The 12,050-nt window shown below is 40.5% G+C and overlaps 1 long non-coding RNA gene across 2 annotated transcripts; it reads left to right on the top strand.

Annotated features, from left to right (window-relative positions):
- Positions 1 to 203: 203 nt before the first annotated feature.
- Positions 204 to 11,726, top strand: LOC129374161 (uncharacterized). Of its 2 annotated transcripts, none has more exons than XR_008607463.1 (5): positions 204 to 258; positions 542 to 634; positions 10,861 to 10,919; positions 11,005 to 11,045; positions 11,194 to 11,726. It is a non-coding gene; the product is annotated as an uncharacterized LOC129374161 (long non-coding RNA). The 2 variants fall into 2 exon arrangements; XR_008607462.1 differs by having other exon boundaries at positions 219 to 326.
- The last annotated feature ends 324 nt before the right edge of the window (positions 11,727 to 12,050 follow it).

Genomic DNA, 12,050 nt, shown 5'->3' with positions numbered 1-12,050 from the left:
GGGGAAACCTGGAGGGACGCCGGGAAAATCTGGAGGGACGCCGGGAAAACCTGTAGGGACCCCGGGGAGACCTGTAGGGACGCCGGGGAGACCTGGAGGGACGCCGGGAAGACCTGTAGGGACGCCGGGGAGACCTGGAGGGACGCCGGGAAAACCTGTAGGGACGCCGGGAAAATCTGGAGGGACGCCAGGGAGACCTGGGGGACGCCGGGAAACCTGTAGGGACGCTGGGGAGATCAAGGTCAGAAGATGGTGATGGTGAGCTTGCTTCTACTCTTCCCATGATGGCCAGTCATCCTGAGACAGAAGCCGAAAACTTTTCAGAAGTAAATGTGTTTTGTTTTAAAATTTTATTTGCTTCTGTACATGATTTGTTTGCATTTTTAAAAATAACGTTACACCAATGTAATGAATGTCATGAAGTTCCTAAATTAGATACTTACATATCTAAATTATTACTATGTCTTTTCAAACTCTTGGTTGTCTTATGAAGAAAATATGACAACTAAAATGTACTGTTCTAATTCATGTTATATTCCAGGCTCCACAAACAGCTGTAGTACACATGATCCCTTCAACAGAAAATTATGCACTACCGTCTTCCACTGGAGATGTAGGACATCCCAAAGACCAGGTATGCACATATCCGCTGTGCCATAGTCATAGATGACCTTCTTAAGTTGTTCATAGACAAAAGCATAATGGAATCAGAATTAAGAATGGAATTAATCATGAAATGGCTGTGGACGACAGTGGAGTGTCAAGGGACATGTATACAGCTTTCTGGGAGCAGTTCTTGGAGCTCTGTGAAGGGGAGGAGGAGAGGGTGCCAAAACTCAGACCAGACTTTTCCAAAGAGAGGTGATATGCAGTAAGCCGAATTTGGGGCCAAAGGACTCATTGATTATGGCATATTTCCAGTCAGGTTGTCCAAGACATTCATAGTTGCCTCTGTACTTGGTCTTCAAGCAGTAGAAGAAGACAAACGCATGAATAAGTTTCTCTAGATCTGGCTGACATTAGTCCTCTATCCTGGAGATGTTCTTCAGGTGGTAGAAGGCTGATTTTGTTACTGTCTTTATGTGGCTCTGGTCTTTATGTGGCTCCGAGTCCATCACTACTCCCAGGTTTCGGGCCTGATCGCTAGTTTTTAGTTGTAATAACTGAAGCTGTGCATTGACTCTAGATCGTTCCTCTTTAGGTCCAAAAATAATGACTTCAGTTTTTATTTTTGTTCAGTTGGAGAAAGTTTTGGCACATCCACACATTTATCTGTTCTAAACATTTATTCAGTGATTGGATGGGTTCAGAGTCACCTGGTGACATCGTAATGTAGAGCTGTGTGTCATCTGCATAGTTATGGTAGCTAATATTATTTCCTGTTATAACCTGAGCTAGTGGAGAATATAAATATTAAATAGAGGGGTCCTAGGATTGAACCTTGGGGTACCCACATGTGACCTTTGACCTCTTTGATGAAGTTTCCAATTGAAACAAAGAAATCCCTGTTCTTTATGTAGGATTCAAACCAGTCGAGCACCGAACCCAGAGAGTCCAACCCAACTTTCAAGTCGATTCAATAATATGTCATGGTCGACAGTGTCAAAAGCTGCACTGAGGTCCAACAGAACCAGCACCGTGGTTCTGCTACAGTCCGTATTTATATGAATATCATTGAATACTTTTACGAGGGCAGTCTCCGTGCTGTGGTGAGCACGAAAACCAGACTGGAAAGTGTCAAGCAGTTGGTCATCATGAGGAAACTATTTATTGTTTACACACAGTTTTTTTCAATAACTTTGCTGATGAATGGGAGATTTGAGATTGGCCTGTAATTCTGCAATAGTGATTTGTCCAGGTTGTTCTTTTTTAACAGTGGTTTGATGACTGCTGTTTTCAAGGCCTGGGGGAAAACACCTGATGTAAGCGATGAGTTACTATTTGGATCAGATCAGTAGCAATAACAGCAGGACTTTCTTAAAGAAATGTGTGGGTAGGACATCCAGACAGCAGGAGCTTGAACTTAATTGACTTATAATTTCTTCTAGAGTTTTATAATTAAGTAGTTGAAAATGGGTCATTTTTTCTGTATTTGTTTTGTTTTTGGTACAGCAATGGTTCTGGCTTTGAAGTTGATGTGCAGATTAATCCTCTGATTTTTTGGATTTTCCTGAAAAGAAGCTGGAAAACCTGTTCCAGGCAGCATTAGATTGGAGTTCATGTGTAACGTCACAGGAGGGTTTGTGAGCCTGTCAACTGTTGCAAATAAAGTTCGAGCATTATTGATGTTTTTTGTTTATGACATCTGCCAAGAAAGCCTCCCTTGCATGTTTTAGTGTTAAGTGATAGTTACGTAGTTTTTTCTTTGTAGATGTCATGATGAACATGAAGTTGAGTTTTACGCCATTATCGTTCTGCCCTGCGGCAGACTTGTCTTGCAGACCGAACTATTTGTGCATTTCTCCATGGAGATTTCTTTCTACCAGTCAAAACCTTTACTTTAATGGGGCAATGGAATTAATGATATATGAGACTTTAGACTGAAAATCATCTAACAACTGATCTACATCATTACAGCTTAAGGGTGAGGAGGAAGAATAGATTTGATTAAATGTTTCTGTTGTGTTTTTCTGTGAAAGAACGTTTTGTGACAGTAGCTGTTTGTCCAAGTGGGTCAAAGAATAAAGAACCTTCAAAGATAACAGCAAAGTGATCCGACAGGGCGACATCAGTTACAGAGACATTGGAAATAGTCACACCCTTACTGATAACCAGGTCCAGTGTGTGTCCTGGAGTGTGTGTTGCTTGTTTGACATGTTGTGTTAACCAAAATTTTCTAAAATATCAAGAGCTTTTTTGCTCCTCTGTTTTCGGGTTTGTCCACATGAATGTTAAAATCACCAACAATTATTAAACAATCAAAATCATGCATATGAGAGATAAAAGATCATTCAAGTCAGTCAAGAAATTTTCCACATATGCTGGAGTTTTGTATAAAGTTAGTGTCAAAGTTCGTTTGAAGCCTTTAACCTGAATTCCAAGATACTCAAAAGATGTGAAATGACCGAAGAGATTTTACTACAGTTTATGGTATTTTTAAATATAGAAGCCACGCCTCCTCCTTTTTTATGTTTTCTATTCTCACTTAAAAAATTGTAGTCAGGAGGCGCTGATTCAATGAGTACAATTTGGTCATTATCGTCATTCAACCATGTTTCTGTCAGAAACATAACATCAACATTATACTCAGTGATGAAATCATTAATTAATAGAGCTTTAGCACAGAGTGATCTGGTATTTAAAAGTGCTATTTTAAGTGACTTGGAGGCCAAAAGATTTTCAGTCTGAGGTTCCTTTAGCAGGGTCAGCCTGAGGTTCAAATTAGGACCGCTGTATTTCATATTTCTATTTTTTGTAAATTTTCTTGTAGTGATCCGGACAGGTAATGTCCTGTTCTGCATTTCCAGGGGCCAGTTGCATTCTGGAGGAAGACGGGTGTAAAGATAATATCTGGTCCCCAGCCTCAGACCTCAGAGACGCAGAGTGATGGATCCTCTGGAAAGTCAGGGGCAGGTGGCTTAAATGTAGTGAGGTCTGCTACGTGAGTACTAAGGAGAGACGTGCCGAGGCGAACCTGTTGATTCATTCCATCTGTAAATTTAAAAAACTCTGGTCCGGAAGACATTTCTTCATTGGTATCCATTGAATCCTGTGAATGATTGGAGGCAGAGAGGGAGGGGAAGGAGCGAGGGAAGCAGTCGCTCCGTCTCCAGTCGATTTATCAGCTTGTTTTGGAATATCGTGCTCCTGATCCGGGGAGCGTTCCATCCTAGTCAGACATCCTTGAGCCTGTTCTTCTGGCGCGATGATCCTGTTGCTGTCCTTGTTGATAAAATAAAAAAGGTTTGCAGTGAGTAGCTTTATCCCATGTTTATTAAGATTGCTCCTCCTCTCCAAAAAGGTGAAAGCGCTGCCATAGATCCAGAGGTTATCGATGAAGGTCACTGAGCTGGTAGAGCAGGTTTTAATCAGCCATTTGTTGATCGTGAGCAGCCTGGAGTGTTTTTCATCTCCCCATTGAGGTGATGGAATTGGACCACTGAGAAATAACTTCATTCTCAGTTTTCCCATAGTGTCCAGAAGAATGTTAAAGTCCTTTTTCAGAATCTCAGACTTTTGCTTTGCCAGATCGTTGGCTCCAACATGCACAACTAAAGTCTGAATATCTGGCTGATCAGTGGTTAGAGAGAGCAGTTTTTGGTTAATCAGATACAGTGTCACCAGGAAAATACATCACTCTTGTTTTCCTTGGATTGCAAACGTCACTGATTCCCTTTACTGCCTCATCTCCAACAACAAGCACTTTTGGGTTACCTTTAGTTTTCCTGGTGGTCGCTTTGTCCTTTGGAGCTTTGGGGGATGGATGTTTGGTCTTGCCTCACTGTTGATATTTGAAGGCGAAGTTTCACTCAGAGGCTCAGGCTGGAGTGCAGAAAATCTGTTTTTCAGTGGGATTCCCACAGAGTCAGAATGTTTTTGAGGCTCGTGCAGGTTGCTTTGTCCCTGGAGCGGGGTCAGCGGGTCAGCGGGTCAGTGGGGTCGGTGGAGGCGTTTTGGTTGCAGCTGCTTGTTTGTCTTTCTTTGGCGGAGCAGGTGTTGAAGTTGAAGGTGGGTTTCGGCTCAGAGCCGGCCACGCTGATTCGTCCAGGTGCGGGTTCTCTCTGATAGTCGTCTCATCGGATCCGCAGTGCGAGACTCCCGTTTCGGCTTGGCACCCAGAGCGTTCCAGGGTGAGCTGCTCGATGCAGGGCTCCCGACCTCTCCGTTGATTTGAGGAAGGGTCGTTTCATTTCCACAGGCAGCGTTGATCTCAAAGTTCACCTCCAGCAGTTTGATCTTCATTTCTATAAACTGAAGTCGTTGTAAAATGCTGCTCATGTCCTTGGGGTCAGTCGGAGGCATTTTGCCCTGGTTTAACTTGGAGGTAAAGAAAAGTAGGTAAAAATAAAATAAAGTACGAAAATCCCCCAGTCCTTAGGTTAGTAGTAATCCAGTTAAAATGTCAATAATATAAATATAACTATAAAAACTGTCGCTTTAAAAAGTAATTCGCAGGCAGAGTTATCAGGAAGAAGAAGAAGTTTGGTTTGTCCTCCTTTTCTAAGTATTTGTCAGAGAGCGAGAGAAGTACCACAGAAAAGGCCCTCAGTGGAGTATTGGAAGAGGATGAGGAGGAAAATTTGTTGGATCTGTTTTCACAGATGGGGGCTCACTGCATTCCATCTCAGGAAAATATCAAGCAAGCAATACAGATCATGGCTCATAAAGTCATATTACAAGAACCAAAGTATATCGTTGATTGCTTTACTGACATTTTCAAAGGCATTGCATTAAATCTGTGTCATCCAGCTGGTGTCCTTCATTTATGAGTCCAAAAAAGCAACAAACGAATGTTTGCAGTTGACATGCTGCAAACAGAGGCTTTATCACAGGAAGAGCAGACAACATTTACTTACTTGCAGAGGTACATTAGGAATGCAGATCAGCGCAAACTAGAAAATTTTTGCGATTTTGCACAGGTCCTCCGTTTTATGCACAGAAAAAATTAAGGTTACATTCAATGCTGAAACGGTTTTGGGAGAAGACCTGTTGCACACACATGTGCAGCAATCATTGATGTGCCTTACACTTACAGTTCCTACCCAGAATTTAGAGCAGAGTTTGACAGTATCTTGGTAAGCAACTTCATGTTGATGGATATTATTTAAGCTTGAAAAGGTAGTTGACATTTATGCTCAATTAAATCCTATATTATTCTGCATTATGCACAATGTTCATGATTGTTAAATTGTGGGTTTCCATTTTCAATGCTTAAAAGCTGTGCAATGTTGAAAGGTTTGTGTTTTTGCTTGAAAACCCAAAGGGTAAACAATTTCCAATTTTGTATAGTTTCCAGAATTTAATAACCGCCAGTTGCAATTAGACCAGTAGTTAGTTTTCATATTTGTTTTAATAAAGTTCTGTCACGCAGCTGAAATTTCATCAAGATATTTTAATAGCACATGTGTTTGCAGGAAAAAACTTGTAATAGAACCAAATTTGGAGTTTGACTAATTGATCAAAATACATTCATTCTTTACCCTTTCATTTGTTGATATGCACAATGTTGAGAACATAACATAACGCTGGTTTAAAAACATTGTTTCTTGTAGAATTTTCTAAATGTGAAAGAGTGTTTTTAGGAATTAAAGGGATAAGAATTCACAGTTCTTGTAATTTTGGCCATTTTATCTAATAGTTCCTGATAGTATTCCAGCAGTGAAATTGATGTATTTTCATCTTTATCAAAGTATGTTTAGAAATTCAACAGAAAGTTTATTTTGATGGTTGGATAATGGAAATGAAGTAAACACAACAATACTTAAAATACAACAAAATTCAGAGTGTTTGTAACATCCGCCAACCTTGGTTTTCTGGTGACCTGTTTTATTGTTTTGGTGGTGCCAAAATGTTTTTAGGTAAACTTAAACATGAAGTAATTGTCTTGCAAAGTTTTTATTTTTGATACATGTTTGGATTTCCTGTGAATGTTCACAATAAATGTTTACGCAAATATGCAATTTGCGTAAACATTTATCCACAGCTGTGTGTTGTGCATGTTGACTTTTGCACTTAGCAAAATAAATCAGCACTTAGATGGATTAATGTTGTAAGAGGGACATTTAGTTTTCTGCTTCTATTTTAATACTTTAGAAAGGGAAAAAAAAGAGTCAGATTATTTATCAAGTTTAACAGTTAGAATGCATGTTAATGTCTCATAATCGAAAACAAGCAGCTCCGTTTTGAGACATGTGGAACCCTAACATGGCAGGCTCTTTCCAGTCAATACTCACAGTAATCCTCTAATGGCATCTCTCAGTAACATGTACAGTTTCACAGAATCATATGGATCTGATGGTGTCATTAGACCATATTCTGCCATTAAACATTGCAAATGTCATACACAGCAGAATCACATGGTATGGTCTGCCGAAAAGTGCATGCATCTCTACACAGTTGAATCTGTTCTACTTCAAAAGGAGTGAGGAAGTCTGTAGTTCTGTACAGTTCAGGTAGGGCATACATCACATTGGGCCGACCGCTGGGAACGTGCAAGTTTTTAGATGGCCTGATGTGGTGTGTATTCCATAGTTGTGCTGTGTCATCCAGCTCATCCTGTAACATAAAACAGAAAAATTGAGTACATTTTTGTTAACCTCAGCTATAAAAAAGGATTAGGCATAGTCACTGTTTTATGTCATAATTACAAAATAATGTTTATTTAGGTTGTACTGACTATTTGTCCAAAACTCAAATTCAAAAGTAACAAAACGTAAGACTAAAAGGTGAATTCAACTCAAATAGTGCAAATGGTGCATCATGGATTCTACAAAAGGTCAAAATGCAGTTCTTTGTTTTATTCCACTATTCAGACAAAACAAGTAACAGGCCTCACAGAATTCCACTACTTCTTTCAGTCTGATTCCTACACCTGTTGTTTTTATGAACTGGCTGACCGATTGGATAGACTGACTGATGACTAACTGAATAGACTGGTAAAAAACCTTTTGACCACCCACATGCATAATGTGCTAGTTCAAATCTGTACTGTGTAACACCCACGTCCCAAAATTTAATTAATTAACTTAAATGAACCAGCAAACTTATTTTAAATAACTGAACAAAAATTTTAATTATAAATCAACTAGAAAATAAGGAAGAAATAAAAATTAACTAAATCTAAATAAGATTTAACTAAGAAAGGAGAAACAGCTCCTATAAAGTACTTTCAGACTTGCTGTTTAGAACTGTCATTCATACAATTACAGTTGTTACCGAGTTATAGAAATACATTGTGACATTTCTTAGATGAATTGATTTTAAAGATTACTTTGGTATCTTGTAACAGTTTTGACTTTTGACACAGTTAGAAACTTAATGCATATTTAAACGCCTGCTATTGGGTTAAAATTCGTTCACTTTTGATTTGGTTTTAAAAAATAGCCAATGAAATTGAATGTATCTTCATTATAATAGAGGTTTAAATGCAGCTGTCAAAATGATCCCTTGTTGCTGCTGTAGTGTAAAATCTCACACTATAACAGCAAGTAACCTGCTCTTTCGTGTTATGACATTAAGGTAGAAAAAGTAACCAGTGCATTTTCAGCACCACAGATGTGTGAACAGCGACCACGAAAGAACAACTGGAGAATCGCTTTGTTTCATGATATTATAATTTACCACATATAAACACAAAGACATCTACTTCTCTTTGTAGAAACATATCACTTTCGTTTATGGGTGTGCCACCGTCGTGCGTTATTTCCAATTTTCAGTGTGATAAAAGTATGCACCTACGTCACAAAATTGAGCGTTCGCTTGACATTCAAGTATTGTACGAACAACTCCATACACTCCACGCGCAGAAAGCGCCACCAATATTGAATCCTTTGATTTGCAGTGCTTGCTCCTTTGAGGTAACTTTCAAGAGGGTCGTTGGGCTGAGTGGGAATGAGGAATCTCTGGAAGTCTCTGACATAAACATTTTCTGTACCAATCCCCTCTAACAACTCTCGGTCACCCTCCCAAACGCTTTACTGCTTCAGTGTAATACCCTCCTACCAACTTGGGATCACTATTTGTGGTGTATGCATTGAGCCAGATAATCTTTCGTGAAAATCCACCGATGCTTCGTAATACAAAGCCAAATGGCTTCAGTTTATCATAAGAGTCAATGTGCCAAATAAAGTTCGGACCCTTTGAGAAGTAGTTTCTTCTTTGAAGACGTCTGGCTTGTTTTGAGGACACTCCTGCTGGATCTAATTCTCTCATGATCAGACGGACATCCTCCTTCCTTACACAAAGTCCATGTTGCCTGCATTTGGCATACATCCAACGATATTCGTGAAGCTGTCCAGAGGACTGAAGTTCTCTCCTGACGAATTCCACCAGACTTGCCAAGTTAGCAAAATAGTAGCGACGAGTGTGTCCTCGTGCACTAAGTATTCTTTTCAAATGTCGCATACTGTTGTGACACCCATGCTTTTTGGCAAGCAGAGACTGAATATTCTTATATTGCAGGCCAATTTCAAAATAAAAATTCACAAAACTCACACACGAGTGTACTGTCTGCTCCACTGTCATCTTCGTCTTGTTCCGGAACGCTGCCTCAAACTTTTTCATTTTGAGAGGGAACACAAAAGTTTTGCGAGGGGACGCAAAAGAAAAAAATCCCCATGTCCCCTAGGGGGCTCCGTAACAACGAGAGACTAAGACAGAAAAAACTAATGTAAGCACATACAAACACAGAACATCCATCCATCGATCCATCCATTTTCTGAGCACCCTTCTCCCTATCGGGGTCGGGAGGTGCTGGCGCCTATCTTCCGCTGCGTCCCGGGCAAGAGGTGGGGTCCACCCTGGACAGGTCGCCAGTCTGTCGCAGGGCAACACAAAGACAAACAGGACAACAAGCATGCACACACACACTGACACCTAAGGAGAATTTGGAAAGAACAATTAACCTGACAGTCATGTTTTTGGACTGTGGGAGGAAGCCGGAGAACCAGGAGAGAACCCAGCATGCACAGGGAGAACATGCAAACTCCCTGCAGAAAGACCCCGGGCCGGGAATCGAACACAGGACCGTCTTGCTGCAAGGAAACAGCGCTACCCACTGCGCCACTGTGCAGCCAATAAAATTAAATCAATACAATATGGAATAAGGCCCTATTCCTTATAGATAGATAGATAGATAGATAGATAGATAGATAGATAGATAGATAGTAGATAGATAGATAGATAGATAGATAGATAGATAGATAGATAGATAGATAGATAGATAGATAGATAGATAGATAGATAGATAGATAGATAGATAGATAGATAGATAGATAGATAGATAGATAGATAGATAGATAGATAGATAGATAGATAGATAGATAGATAGATAGATAGATAGATAGATAGATAGATATTGGAGAAATACCAGGGTCTCACGGAGGAACTGGAGAGGGTCTGGAAGGTAAAGACCACAGTGGTGGCCGTGGTCATTGGGGCCCTCGGGACAGTCAACCCCAAAATCATAAACATGGTCCAACCCGCAGCAAAAATTCTAAGAAACATTATGCACACACAAAAACACTCACTCTTCATGAAATACAGCCTAATTTAACTTTTCACTGCAAAATTACAATTTATATTCACATTTTGTAGGTATTTTTAAACATTTTACTCATATAAATTCTTTACCGAAACACAATTTCCATGAAGAAACCACAAAACCTTTTTTCTTTTTTACCCCACATTTTTTCAAGAACTTCAGTGTGCACAGACGGACAGATTTAAACAAAAATAGGCATTTTTGACAAATTGTTTTATTTTAATGCAAAAAATCATTTCATCACCGTAACACAAAATGTTGGGATGAAAATCAAGTATGCAAAAAAAAAAAGAAGTTGTTGATATTTCATCCCAAATCCATATTTATTATCTATGTATAGTTGTTTTTCTTGGTTTTCGAGTTGTAATTTTATTTTGGTAGAGAAGCTTTTATTTTCTTGTTTCCTGTGTGTTCGCGCTATTCTACTCAGTTCGCGCCGAGCTGCGCTGGGGAGAGGTGAGTATATAGAGCTGTCATCAGTTTGTGTATGAAAATATTCTAAAAAAAAGCATGTATGCTAACTTTACAAGTCCTTATATATTGCTTTTCAATTGTTTTATGTAGGTGCAGCACTGTATTGGGTATTTAATTCCCACCACAGCGACATTTGTTGAATTTACCGAAACAACTTGGTTATTTTTGCTCTTTGATCGTTTAAGGTGTGTGAGGGAAAGCCAGAGCCCAGACTGCTGTACTGGGTTATTTCTGTTTTGAACAGGTATGTGAGTTGCTTCAAGATATTATGTGGATGTTAGATTAATGCAGTTTATCTAACATTGCTTGTCTGTGATTTCTTTGTTGAGAAATGGCCACAGAAAAAAATGAGGACCTGGAGTGTGGCAAGGTGATCTTGTTTTTCTTTTGAGTTAATTTATGATTCTTATATTGTTTGGACTGTGTATTTTGAAGTTAGTTAGTTTCCTAGATTATTTTGGTTTAAATGTTGGGTTGTTGTGTTGCATGTTTTGATTGGTACAACACGGCTGGAGAAGACGGCCAGGTGAGACGGCTGCAGCTGGACGGGCAGATGGACCAGGTGGGCTACAGACGTCGGTTGTAGGAGGACGGAGGTGGACTGGAGGTTTGGAGATGGAGGACTGGCCCAAAAGGAGTACTGCTGATCTGGACGCCGCAGAGGAGCTGGAGCCCAGCTGGAAGAGCGGGAATTGCGGGATCGCAGCTGGAGGTCTGTTGGGAACCGGAGGATCGGTCGGCCTGGGAGCAGCAGAGGACTACATCCCTTTCCCCTCCCTTGTTGTTGGGCCAGCTAAGACTCTCTCTCAGATTTAATCTGGAGATGGAGGACTGGCCCCAAGGAGTGCTGCTGATCTGGCGGCCAACTGTAGGAGTGGGGACTGCTAGGTCGCCGCTGGAGGTTCGCTGGGAACCGGAGGATCGGTCGGACCTCTACTGGAAACAGTAGAGGACCGCGCCTCCTTTTCCCCGTTTTGGGCCAGTTAAGAATCTCTCACAAACTTGTGTATTGATTTCTTGTCAGGAACTGTCTATGCCTCCTTTTTTTAACCAGCTGTTTTTGTAATAAATTATTGAATCTTGATTGAGACTCTGTGTACAATCCTTGCAGACTACTATTTTCTTTATTGAGACTAAACCTCTCGACCATCACAGGAGGCTCAACTTGCAGAGTTAAAGGGACTCTGAAGGGATACCAGGGACTCTGAAGGGATACCAGGGGACTCTGAAGGGACCCCTTCAGAGTCTCTAGAACCAGGGGATCCAGCCAAGTTCCATGCAGGCATTGGATGCACTAAAACTGTAAGGTTTAGGGTAAGGGTTAGGTGGCAGAAGGTAAGTCGGTGGTCCCTGGACGAGATCCAGGGTCTGGGAA

The sequence above is a fragment of the Poeciliopsis prolifica genome, unplaced genomic scaffold, assembly GCF_027474105.1.
Source record: "Poeciliopsis prolifica strain line A6 unplaced genomic scaffold, Auburn_PproV2 SCAFFOLD035, whole genome shotgun sequence".
In the NCBI taxonomy this organism is placed as follows: Eukaryota; Metazoa; Chordata; class Actinopteri; order Cyprinodontiformes; family Poeciliidae; genus Poeciliopsis; species Poeciliopsis prolifica.
The sequence above is the reverse complement of the archived record's forward strand: the minus strand, read 5'-3'. Positions and strand labels throughout refer to the sequence as shown.